Source organism: Clavelina lepadiformis, chromosome 5 (genome assembly GCF_947623445.1).
Source record: "Clavelina lepadiformis chromosome 5, kaClaLepa1.1, whole genome shotgun sequence".
Lineage (NCBI taxonomy): Eukaryota > Metazoa > Chordata > Ascidiacea > Aplousobranchia > Clavelinidae > Clavelina > Clavelina lepadiformis.
In genome coordinates, this window is record NC_135244.1 from 21,008,632 (window position 1) to 21,023,060 (window position 14,429).

General features: G+C 35.5%; 1 protein-coding gene across 1 annotated transcript in view; it reads right to left on the reverse strand.

Annotated features, from left to right (window-relative positions):
- Positions 1-14,429, reverse strand: part of LOC143460730 (NACHT, LRR and PYD domains-containing protein 12-like) — a 36,230-nt gene that overhangs the window by 20,922 nt on the left and 879 nt on the right. The window lies entirely within an intron of this gene.

Sequence of the window (14,429 nt, forward strand, 5' to 3'; positions counted from 1 at the left end):
CACGTGGTTGTTCAGTTTTGAGTGAGACCTGACACCAAATACAACCATCTCATGCATGATCATTGATCACAGTCATCTTTCCCGCATGACGTAGGTTTAATAATGTTGTCACATCGTAGATTTCGTGATATGATGACGTCGTTAGGGTAAGGTGTAATGCATATCTTAGTTCTACAACTCCAATGATCAACAAACTGTTTTTATTATTCTAAGTATGAAATAATCAATCAGTGAGAAATAATCAACCAGTTGAGATTAAAATCTCCCACAAGGCTGGTCACCGCCGTCTGAGTGAGATGAAACCGCTGTAGTCACGGTCCAATAATAATTATCAGAAACGTGCAAATTTGGGGAAAATTTCTCAATTCATCATCATTAGATAAATACGTGCTCACCAACTGCTTTCCACGACTCATTAACGACGTCTTGTTTTGTAACCTTGTATGGACATTCCTTAACGAGATGTCCGGTTTCTTCGCAATAATGGCATGTTTTTACCTGGCCTGCATATTCCACCACGAACTTGTAATGGCCGAAATAAATGTAGGAGGGTGGTTTTGCTTCCATCAGGTCTTTCTTTAAAACTTTGAAGATTCTTCTTCCGTCTTTGATGCCCTTAATCCTGTCTCGACCGTGGACTGTCGATATGACCAACCCGATTCTCTTCAATGTCTCCACCAGGCATTCCTGTGGAAAGTCAATTGGCACCCATCCAATGCTTAAGTGCGTATGAGCATCACCTTGTGCGATAACATTCATTACCCCTTCGACGTCTCTTAATTGTCCAGCAAGTTTGATGGCGGTTTCTTTGCTCATACAGGTAATTTCGACATTTTGGCCAGGTCTTTGCACGATTCCTTCTATAAACTGTAAAGGAACTCCAGTTTTGCTAAGCAAGGCGTAAATATCGGCTCTTCGTGAAGGTTCTTTTAGCCTTATCGAAACCTCTCTATCTCGGCTGTAGTTTGTCGGTGCTTGAAATCTCCATTGATTATTAACTCGTTCTGCATAGGTCTTCGTCTTTTCAGATGAAGCTTGCATCTCCATAACTAGTCTGAGAAAAGGCGTAGCCTGCCTTTGTCTTAGCAAACAAACGGGTTTTGTTGCTGTCTTCCTGATATGTACAAGTTTAATAACAATTAAGAAAGATTTATACTGTGAAGGGAAGCCAGAGTGACATAACCAATATTGAAATAATATAACTGAAAAATAAAAATAACCTTACGTTTGTGGTACGTTAGTGATACTTAACAAAAAATGCAATAATTGATAGTTTTGCTGAATATAGTTACGTATTTATTGTGTTTAAAACAGTTTTACTAACAAAATTTCTTTTTTTAGAACACTTTTAAAGATAATTACCTTGCTGTAGTTCAGGCATAAACGTTTGTCGAAAACACGCTTCTAGGTAATTGCCTACGTAATTGCTTGGCCGGCGTTTGAAGAAAAAGCGCGTTTCTAACCATTAATTAGTGAACCGTGACTACAGCGGTTTCATCTCACACAGATAGCAATGACCTGTTGGTTGTGTTAATTCTTATTTCTTGGTTTGTTCTGAATAGGTAAAATAACAACAACAGTTTGGCATTGCTGTAATGCTGTGTACTAAAGATAAGACATGTACTGACAAGACACGTACTACAATTAATGACATCTGTATTTGTTGCTGTTATTGTTGTGCACTTAAGACATTCATTGTGACTGTAGTGAGACTGTATCGTCCATTTATTATTTTAGCATCCCTTGTGGGACTTCCCTTTTCACAACCACGAAATAGACATCAAGTTGCACCAAGAAAAAGAAAGTTTGCGCCACCGCAAGCTATTAATTATATAATTGTTAAAATATCGAAACACTGCGAGAAGTAAAGTTGTTTGCACGCGAAGATTTTTAAAATACTTGAAAGCAAAAGTTTTAAATGTTTCAAATTTTAAAGGAAATCATAGCGAAATAAAATACTGAAAAATTCTATCCGCCATGTTCTCTGTTTACAATATTTTTGCGGACAATATATATGTGTTTATTACTTTTGTTAAGTGTTTTTCATCACTTGTGCGTTAACACCACATGCAGGAACACCCGCATGTGCGTTAAATACCGCTAATTAATGACGTCAATATAATTGCTACAACTATTGACAATTGATTTTTCCTCACAAACAGTGTTGTGATGCCTCAAGTGGAATTCCGACTATTCACATAAAAGTAATGGAAACACATTTCATTCTCAAGGACTTGTGACGTAACAATAAACGCTATTGATGATTGATGCTATGAATGCTAACCGGTTTTTATTATAAAGCAAATGCCTTTGCATGCACGGATAATGTATTAAATTGGTTAATTATAACTTTTGACTGTTACAAAGTGCGAAATTACTGCTGTTGAAGTGTATAATGTCCAACAGTTTCGAGCAGTTTTGCATCAACTACGCAAGTGAGCATTTGCAGCATTACTGCATCAAACACACATTCCAAGTTATAGAGGAGTTCGATATATAGAATCCTATGTTCCTGGTCGCATTTTCTCATTCAACATTGGTAATCAATTCTATCAATTTGAGAATTACTCTCTGAGACAAATAGACTCGGATGTGGAAACATTACGTCCGTCCTTTGCACCAGTAAACTTTACAGAACCAGATATTGATTTTGAAACATTTGTAGATGATTATCCTTGAGAGGAAGACCGAGGATTTGAAGACATCCAAAATATGCTAGCATCGATAAGCCATTTCAAGCTCACCCGTGATAAGTTTTACCATTTCCTAGATGCCAATAGCCTACTGATCAAATTAGAGATTACGATTTCTCTAGCGTTAGACACACAATCGAGAATACCTTCTCCAATGTGTTTTTGAGTTTTTTATTTTCTATCACAAATCCTGTTTTAGGCGGGATATTGGCTATTTTACTATTTATGGCAATGTTTTGGGGTTTTGTCTTAACCATTTGGGTATTAACGTTTTACAGAGGCCATGTAGTCGACTTGGCACGATCTCTCATCTCTCGTGTCCGTCGAATCCGTCAGCCAACAATGGAAGAAAACGTCCCTCCCGACGATGCTCCAGCAAACAGAGTTGACTTAGTTGTAAGGCAGGAGGTCCGGCATACCGACGAGAATCAAAATGAACCGTTATACCTTAATTTGAGTCAACATTAGGATTGTCGCGGCGTTGACCTATTAAAGAAACATTAATAGAGAAGGCCTGCGCAACGGAGTCAAAGACACAATTGTCTAGGAGTTCTAAAAGAAAGACTGATAGCCTTTGGCTTCAGGCCAACCTAAGAGCAATCCACATCGCCATCCCCACAGAGTCATAAAAGAAAGACTAAAGCATTTGGCTTTAAGCCAACCTAAAAGAATCCACATCGCCATCCTCACAGAGTCATAAAAGAAAGACTAAAGCCTTTGACTTAAGGCCAACCTACAACAATCAACATCCCCATCCCCACAACAATCCCACGAATAACGTTCTGCATGAACACCCACGAAAAATGTGGAAAATTCAAATTAACTAGGCTAGGCCCAAGGCAGTAAGGCCTGGTGGCTCGGTCAATCTATTTAAAGCGTGTATGCAGAGCGTGCTGTATTTGCAAGCCAGACTGGAAAGATTAAAGAAAGGTTAGATGTAATAGGGGATGGACCCTTGTCCCAGACTGCATCAGAGTTTGGCATATACCTATAAAGACGCACTCAATCAGCTACTGCTTTTCATGAGCTTTCAGTCTGTCATTGGCGGTATTAAGGTGTATAATTTTGAAATTAATGGTCTAGACAGAACTTTTGCGCACTCAGTTTTGATCGATTTCAAGATTAAATAAATCAAATAATGTAGGTTTATATTATTAGGCCTAGCCTAGCTATATTCCGGTAATAAACCCTTTCCGAGTTACTGTCTGGGTGGCAAGATTTTTTCGATTTCCTATAGGCTTAGCAATGGAAAATGTCGATCTACTTCCATTCTTTTTTAAATTACAAGCGTTTTGGGCATCGCATTGTAAAGATTTCGTTCAGGTATGTAACATACATGAATTTATTTACAAAATAGAGAAAAGATATTACGTAGGATAATTTTGTTTGGCATGTCTAGCAAAGTTTACAATAATCAAATAGAAGTAGTCTAAATAGGCTATAAATCGAATTGTTACATCCAAACACACTGCAGGTACCACACAAGCTCTTACACATTTTACGGTGCATCGTACACTGACCACGTAACATGACTTAGTATCGAACAAGTCCAGTGCGTAGGATTCAAAGCGCTTTAAATTAAGAATTAATTAACTTATTTTAAAATTTTTTTATTGCGCAAAGGAATTTATATACTACTCACCTAAGAATCAAAGTGGATCGACAATTTCCATTGTTAACTATAGGCTAGGTGATCATAAATATCTTGCCGTCCAAAAATATGATGCCTCTAACTCGAAAAGGGTCTTTTGCATATGCATCCACTGAAGTTTATAAGTTTGCACTTCTGTTCATTGCATCCAAGCCATTTTTAGTTGTTTGGTGCACCCAAGATCTTGCTGAAAACGGCCATACTCTGAGGTCCGGCCCTTTCCGTGTTTAGGTTTAGCGATTACCAAGGATACTCTCTTAAGTGGTGTTTACTTTAACTTTTTTTATAACCTAATGGTTGTATATTTTACCTTGACCATCACAGTATATTTGTATATTTAAGCTTGACCATGGAATACGTTAAGTCGTGCAATTATATGAAGGTTTTTTTGAGGATTCGGCCATTTATTGGTCATGAAACTGTTCCAAATCAAGACCAGGTTAGTGTCAAACTGTGAGTAAAATTTTTGGACACAACAAATCCAGTTAAGTAGAGGATTGAATTAAGAGTATTAGTTAAGCGCAAAACAAAAGCAATATCAGTTTATTTTGTCATGTATCTTTTTATCGGCTTTCATAGTTTTTAAATCATCATAGAAATGCATGGAAGTGTCAGAAGATGGGCATGTTTTAACGCTGCATGCACCAAAAGATTCAAACAAATTTAAAACAAGTGTTCATGGTGTTGGTGACAAAATTCAGTCATTTTTTTTTACAAAAATATTTCCGCCGGATACCAGGTGAGTCACTCATAGAAAAGTGCAGTTCTAATGTTAATGCCCAGGTGTTCACTGAGAATTTGCTACTATTTAATTTGAATTAATCTACTAATTTGAATTAACTACCAATACATACTCTTGGACATATATAACATGATAGCAAAACCAATTAAAAATACAAAAATGTTTAAAATCTTTCTCTATCATGTTGCAGTCAAAAACAGTTTTTTGATTTAACTGCTCTAAAAATTGTTCAAGACTTCATCGGTGGCCAGAACTCATTAATTTTTACTTACGGCGTTACAAGTTCTGGTAAGTGATATTAAAAGAGCATTTTGTTACTTCTAGGAATGTGTTTGTTTATTGGTATTGTAGCATTCATCCTTTATGATGATAAAATTCAAACAATCCTCATTTAAACAAATCTTATAAAAATCTTTGTCCACCTTATTAAACATATGCTTCTATAACAGGCAAAACATACACAATTCAAGGATCTCCTGGCAATGAAGGTGTTATGTCTCGAGCTGTTGATGTAGTGTTTAACAGCATTGGTGAACAGTTAATCAAGGTAACTAATAGCATTTACTGATGAAACTGTCATTCTCATCTGGAGTGGCAGCACTTTGTAACATTAATAATATTTTGCCTCTATGAAAGGTTTTTAATGATTTTCTGACTTTCCAGGAATCCAACTTGCATTTACAAAGGCCGACCAGTGTTGTGGTTCTTTCCGATGAGGAAAAAGCGGAAATGTTGCAACACAAAAAAAAAATATTAGCTTTGGCAGATGTAATTCACGACGTATATATTTTTTTTGTATTTAAATGTTATGACAGTATTTACATAGTTTAATATTTAATTAATGTTTTGTTTGCATCCATGTAATATGTATCCCAACCATGCATATTACAAATGTGCATGTTAACATATATATGTAGAGTATAATTATGTAAGATTTCAGGTCCTACCGTTTTTATCCGAATATAAGCCCTACCTTTAAAATAAGACCTAGTCAACAGCGCGATGTACTTTGCTATCACTAGTAATGCAATGATGCAAGATGTAATCTTTTTACTTATTGCATTTTGAACTGTTTCATTAACGTTGTACTGCTATTAACACAGTCACATTCATACCGAGTCCAGGACAGTCTAGAACCGTCAATCAACTCATTGCAAAGTAGCGAGGCTACCACCTGTCCATCTGCTAATAACACAGTTACTGATGACAGTTCCCTTGCTGGTGATATTTCAGGGAACAAAAGGAGGTAATAACCAACCATCGCATCTCAACCCCTTTTCTCTGGCATTCATTTGAATCTAGTTCCCATACATGCATCATTCAAAGCATATATAACATATACATAACATATATAACATACAATCAATCAATGTAATCAATACTGTGTAATATTAACATTACTTTTGTTAGGCCTTCCTTTATGGAATTTGCACAAAATGTTGCCGATGATAGTTTTGTGGATATCAATGCCAAGGGACCAGTGAGGTACAAACAAATACATAACAAACGCTAATTCTAAACGTTTCGGCATAAGTTGCCGATATCCAAACTAAGGTAAAGTGAAGTTGATGTTTTGATTTCAGATACGTCATGTTCGTGTCTTTCGTTGAAATATACAATGAGCATATTTATGATTTACTGGAGCCATTGCCGAAAGACAAAAAGAAAAAGAGAACAATTCTTGGATTAGCTGAAGACAAAAAGTTGCCATTTGTGAAAGGCCTCAGAGAAATTCAGGTGGTATATTTTTTCGGTTTTAGTTTTAAACTTTACTGTTAATATACTTTATCAGGAATAGATTTATATGTTTTTAAATGTCTTGTTGTCTTTAGGTCAGTTCACGTGAAGAAGTTTTAAAATTACTTAGCATCGGTCGCAACAACTTACACATTGCTGAAACTAAACTAAACCACAACTCAAGCAGAAGGTAAAATGTTAAAGAACACGTCCTTGACTTCACTTGCCTTATTATTGATATACAGTAGACCTGGCCTTACTCAGTTTTCTTTAAGTCGTCGATTTGCCAGATTTTTATTGCTAGCTGCAGAAGTATGTGCATCCTAATGTTTGCTGAGGCTGTTTAATTTATTGTACATTGAAGTAATTTGACAGTTCGATTTCTTTAGCAGTTTCTTTCATCCCTAAGACGTAATTCGTTTTTCTGATTATTCTTATCGTCATGAAAGTATCATATACTATATGTAAATACGAGCATTAATTATTAAGTAATCTGCGACAAGATAGAACTCAAGTGATAAACACAGTTTTCGAGTCTATTAATTGCGTGAATGAACATGTCTTCATACTGTACAAGAAATGCTTGAACTTGTTTTAAATGTACGAATGTGTACTATCATGTGTTTGCATAATTAGGTAGTTTGCCTGATTCGACACTTTGTCTTAACCCTAGAATGCAAAAACTTGTGATAATATTGTGTTTACTATTTTAATATTATTTTTCATCAAACCTGCTAAAATGCGAATATTATAACTCCATAAATTGCAGCAGCACTTCTCAGCCAGAAACAATATATTTTCTATGTCACTTTGATGCGGGGTCGAAATGACCCCTGTTACGCACTCCCGGGATATTTAAGGAAAATGCATTTTTTCTTGTCAAGTAAAATTTTAGAGACTATTTTCTCACCAAGTAAAGTCAAGCAAATCCAAGAGTTGCCAATATGTGTCAAGCAATCATGAGTAGCAGCGTTTGGGTCATTCTGACATCTGTCATGCATTCTAGTGTTAATCTCCAAAAGGTGTCGAATAAGACAAATTCTACTGTATTTTATGAACATAGAAACATTATATTTTGTGCGAAATGTAGTATAAGAAAATATTCAATTAAATTTAAGACAATTAAGAAACTGTAAAGCAACTTAATCCAATGCATTTCTTTAGCCATTGCATCTTTTCCATAAAGACAGTGTGCACAAAAGAAACAGACAAACCTCAGCAAGCCAGAGTTACACAGTAAGTGTCTCATTATTGTCCAGCAATCTAGAAACATGTAAAATGCAGGAAAAACGTAACTGTACGATAACTTCTTTTAGATTGTCATTTTGTGATTTGGCCCATTCTGAACGGTGGGCAAAGACCGACGGTTATGGCGAGAGGTTGAAGGAGGCTGGAAAAATTAACACGTCCTTGTTAACACTCGGAAAATGCATCGAGACACTGCGTCACAATCAGCAACACCCAAGTACATGAGCAACTTTTTTAAACTTAGTCTTATCTCCTCATTTATATCTGCAATGTTTTGAATTGCAATATGACTGACAAAAACATGGTTTCCCTTTCTGTAATTAATTTGCAGACAATGTTCGTGTTGTGCCGTACCGTGACTCACGCTTGACTCGGTTATTTCAAAGCTTTTTAATGGGGTATGGGAGAGCGTGCATGATAGTTAACGTTAATAAATGTACGTCAGTTTTTGACGAAAATTTCATGGTAATGAAGTTCACTGCTATTGCAGTTCAGGTAAAGTTTGTGTGTTAGTTTTTACGTAATTTTTTTTATTTTAATAGAAGGATAAGCTACAACTATTTTCAATAGCTTGAATGAGTGTATTAGTGGATGATTTATTTAGAGCACAAAACACTTAAATAATTAAAAGTTATTGTAACAAAGTTACTGTCATTGAAGATAAAGTCAAAAAGCCAAGCTACAATTTTAGCTGGCAAGAAACAAACACCGTCAAGGAACTCAAAAAAAACAATTGGTAATTAGAATAACTGTTTTTTCAGCCTTGATCAAGTTATAGGAGCTAAATACATTTTTTGTAATGTTCCTGCTATAGTTTCAGATGTAGTTATGTGAAAGTCTGCACTGCAGTTGTTATGTTTACTTGTTCTTGTAGTAGAATCTGCTGATGATTCTGATCAGGAAGAAGACACCAGTGATAAACAGCATGATTATGCTTCCTGGAAAAAAAGGGAGGTGAGAAATTTAAAAAAGTTGGCGACACCTTTCATATCTTCTATATCATGTCCATGCAACTCTTTGCATTTGAATATTTTACTGAGACCTGAAAATATCTGTAACTTTATGCAGAACAAGTTGGTTGGTTTCATCGATCACTTGAAAAATGCTTTAAAAGAAGAAAAAGCAAAGGTTTATTTAACTGAGAGTAATCTGCGTGATGAAATGTTACAGCACATGAATCAAGTGGTGAATATTGAAAGGAAGGTGTAAGTACTACATCGGTTTATATTTATCGTCAACCCAAGCGATTACCATTTTGTTTAACATAGTGTCAACATATTTCTTTAAGGGCAAGATTGGAACGTCGAGAAGACGTTTTAGAGGAATTGTATTCCACCAAAATTCCTCATGAGGAAGACGAGCTAGGTGAAAATTTTCAAGTGAGTTGGCTTATCGATCGATGAAATCAGATTATTTAAATCACCATCCTATTTTTGTCCTTCACAGAAAAACTTTTTTTTTGCATGTCATCTTCTTTATGGCGGTACTTTTTGCTACCTAATGCATTTTCGTAATTTTGGTTTAATTGTCTTCAGTTACACTTCATACTCAACTTTTAGGTTTCAAACCAGTTTTTTTGATACACTAGACAACTTTCAAAGAACATGCGCCGAATGTGCAAAACCTAAAACAAATAATTGCGAATCTTGAAAGCAAGCTTCAAGAAACCGAGGAATTGGTAAAGCAAAAGGATACAGGTTATTATTAAGTTTGCTCACTGATGTCATTTCTAAAATCGTAATCCATAAAATGAATTATTTTGTTATTGAATTTGATTCTTCATGGTACAAGGAAGAAAATGATGGTTACCGTTAGCAAAACAAGTTTTACAATGACAAAATTTATTTTAACAGTAACGTATAGCACACAATGCAATGTTTTTTGCATTTTGAGAATAATAAGCCTGCATCATGGCTTTGCCGTCATTCGTTGCTGCACCGGTTTTTAATGGCAAATATATCTCATTTCCATGTCCTTTTACATGTAAAGCTATATTAGCTATGGTCCATGTTCTTAATATAGTTAATGCTGCAATACTTTCTTTTCTGGAATTCTGTTTTGTATTAAGTAAAGGAAAAGACAACTTTCTGGTATTTGGGAAACTAGCGTAATAGAGCAAACAAAATGGTTTTTAACTAGATCGCAAGATTGAAAGCTCATCTTCACTTTAAACTTTAACTTTTGCTGTGTAGTTTGTTTGGTCTCACTCATGTAGGCATTCCTTTTTAAAGTTAAGCACAGTTTAACGGTTAGTGAATGCTTCAGCAGCTACAATTTCAATTTTCTAATCGGAAAACAGTGCAGCATACACACAAGTAAACAATTTGAATTATGACCATTACTTGAAACATCAGTATTTTTTATCGACTTGCAGACATTAAAGATTTGGAAAAGAGTAAAGCTGACAGTTTGTTGAAAGTGCGAAAATACGAAACTTTGCACAAAGAACATGAAGATGGTGGGTGAAATAGGCCGTGCCTTTTATTGTGTTATTACAGTTTAATTCGTGCTACCTAATTTTATGTTGCTGTATTGCAGAGTTAATTTCTTAAATTGTCACTGATTATTTCAGGGCGTGAAGTAATAAAGGAACAGCTTCAACAACTAGAAGTAATGAAACAAGCACTTGAACAAAAGGAAACGGCACAAGACGAAATGAGGCAGGAGAGGGAGAATTTTTTAAAAGAATCGATCCTTTCCTACCTAATGTATTTTCGGTTAATTTGGCTTAAATGTTTTCAGTTACACTTTATACTCCTCAAATTTTAGGTTTTAAAACCAGTTTTTTTGATACACTAGACTACTTTCAAAGAATATACGGAAAAGGTGCAAAACCTAAAACAAATAATTGCGTATCTTGAAAGCAAGCTTCAAGAAACTCAAGAACTGGTAAAGCAAAAGGATACAGGTTATTATTTAAATTTGCTCATTGATGTCATTTCCAAAATCTTAATCCATAAAATGAATTATTTTGTTATTGAATTTGATTCTTCATGGTACAAGGAAGAAAATGATGTTACCGTTAGCAAAACAAGTTTTACAATGACAAAATTTATTTTAACAGTAACGTATATCACACCATGCAGTGTTTTTTGCATTTTGAGAATAATAAGCCTGCACCATGGCGTTGCCGTCATTCGTTGCTGCACCGGTTATTAATGGCAAATATATCTCATTTCCATGTCCTTTTACATGTAAAGCTATATTAGCTGTGGTCCATGTTCTTAATATAGTTAATGTTGGAATACTTTCTTTACTGGAATTCTGTTTTGTAATGAGTAAGGGAACAGACAACTTTCTGGTATTTGGGAAACTAGCGTTATAGAGCAAACAAAATGGTTTTTAACTAGATCTCAAGATTGAAAGCTCATCTTCACTTTAAACTTAACTTTTGCTGCGTAGTTTGTTTGGTCTCACTCATTCAGGCATTCCTTTTTAAAGTTAATCACAGTTTAACGGTTACTGAATGCTTCAGGTACAATTTCAATTTTCTAATCGGAAAATAGTGCAGCATACACACAAGTAAACAATTTCAATTATGACCATTACTTGAAACATCAGTATTTTTTATCGACTTGCAGACATTAAAGATTTGGAAAAGAGTAAAGCTGACAGTTTGTTGAAAGTGCGAAAATACGAAACTTTGCACAAAGAACATGAAGATGGTGGGTGAAATAGGCCGCTCCTTTTATTGTGTTATTACAGTTTAATTCGTGCTACCTAATTTTATGTTGCTGTATTGCAGAGTTAATTTCTTGAATTCTCACTGATTATTTCAGGGCGTGAAGTAATAAAGGAACAGCTTCAACAACTAGAAGTAATGAAACAAGCACTAAAACAAAAGGAGGCGGAGATAGAGAAATTGATGAATGTATGTGTAAAATATTTGACTTAACTATTTCACTATTAAACTAACTTTTTTACACTGACCATACTGTTAAGAGCATGAAAGAAATGAGGCAGGAGAGGAAGAATTTTTTGAAAGAATCGACCCAATCCGGCAAGGAAGTAACACAGGTGAGTGGCTATACATTTTGCACACATAATCATCCAAACTTAACTGAAATGCGTATACAATGAATTGTTGCAAGTACGGTTGACTGTTAAGCAGGAATTTATTTGCCAATTTGGCTTAAGATTTTGTTTCGTGCAGTTTTTCATTTCTCTTATCATTTTTTATTTGTCTTATTTCAATTTGTTTCTTTGTTTATTACTTATATTTTTACACACCGCTCACTTAGGCAACTCTTAAGGGAAGTCCCAGGGCATTGTCGTCACGCTTAGCTAAGCGATGTCACGCAATGTTGCTACAAATGCAAATTAGATTAATGCTTTAGCTATGATTACAATTTCTAACTAAGTCTATTTTCGTTTTAATTTTTGAACGCTAAGCTTACTTCACAACATTGTCGGCATTCCTCTTATTATCTTCCTACTGTAACGTTTAACTACTACCATGGTGTTAATGCTCAAAGTTTGGTGTTTTATGTTGATATTGCTTTGCTGTAGGCTTATGCCCTTGTATGTTGCTGTTTCCCTTATTAAAGATATCATAACATTTTCTAACGCAGACAGAGCAGCGTGTTGACGACGACGACGACGACGACGAACCGGCATCAAAGGAAGTTGGCGTCGCAAAAATGGGACATATTCTTAGCAGTTCACCGGTCGGCCAAGGTCTGTAGCAAGTTTTGACGTTCTTACATTAATCACTAACTTACCTTATATAATTTCATCATATTTGCGGTTTTCCGTAACCTTCGACAGCTTGGTTAGTTGGTAACATACAATGTTGTGACATGAGTGGTGAAAATAAGATTTTTACCTTATAAAAACATAGAAGCCGCCATATCCCCGTCACGGGCTCCAGCCACTGTCTCTACCCCTCGTCAGACAGCGATCCCTCAAATTAACTATGAAGTAAGGATCAAAGTTTGATTTTAAGCTCATACCTTAACGTGCTCTTTCGTATTATGCTGGTCATATCGCAAAATGTTATAAGTAAAACTAAAATTTATGAATTTCTTCACTTTTAAGCTCCCGCAGCTCGACCCGTCGCCGCAAAAAACACGCAAGGCAATGCAATGCCGCCAATGCAATGCCGCCAACCAACTAACTGGACCAAACACTGCTATACTTTCGTTTCGTTAGCATTTCACCGCTCCCATTTCTTGCTGTCTTTCGTGCACGATTGTTATGACGCAAAACTTACACGCGTTTTGTGAGTCAGCTACAATTATTCAACTGCTTTGTTTCAGCCAATAAATATAATTATTGGACATCTTTAGTTTCATACTTTTAGAAGGTAATGTTGTTGAAGGCAGATCTTGAAAACTTACGGAATTTAATTTGAACTCTGCATAAAAATGAACCGGAACGATATTTTTCAAATATAGGCGCTTAGGTCAACAATAAGTCAAACTAAAGCAAATAACAGAAGTTTACTTTAGTACTTAAAATTTAGTTGAAACTAGCTTATAGTTAACTAGGAAGCTCTAGTTTAACAAAGAACTGAACAAAATGGCAGCAAACGTTAACATCTTACCCGTTACATAGTGGCAAATTTCTGCAATCGTTCAGTCGTGTTAAATACGTGAACGTGTTTAGTGCTACATGTCAAAATAGCCAAGACAGATTACGAAACAATGTTTATCAAAAACGCTTGATTTTTACGGTTGACTGACATTCCTATAAGTGATAATAGCTTACCGTTAGGTTGAGTGATTCAACAAAATGTTTCGCTCTCGTTAACCGCCACAAAAGTTTGTGACGCGCGAACGGTTTGTGATAATATTATGAATTAATGTAATATAAGATTGTGTACGACATAGAATTCTCATCTATCGAATCAGCGAAGCATAACACTGCGTGACGTAATTGATTGCTTCCCTGTTACTGTGCGTGCATTACGAGTTATCACTTATCAGTCTCTTCTTGTTATTACGTTCAACGCCGCAACATGTCTTTATGCTGTTGCTGTCACAATGTTTTATCTTGATTTATTCGTTCAAAGAAGCTTCAATATAATCAGAATATACAGTTGTCATGGTGAACAATTAATTCTAAGATTAAGAAAAGCAGACAACGACCTTGAGACTCATTTACATCGAGGACATTAAACAATTTCAACCGACAAACATTGTAATTGAAGTAGTCGCCCTTACAGGATAAGGAACGATAAACAACCATTTCATTACAGGTTCAATTCACCGTGGAGACGTAGGCGTAGCTAGGTCTCGAAATCAGCTTGATTTTCATCTAGACTACGCTAGCTAGACTTTCATCTAGACTACGCTAGCTTGATTTTCATCTAGACTACGCTAGCTAGATTCTCATCTAGACTACGCTAGCTAGATTT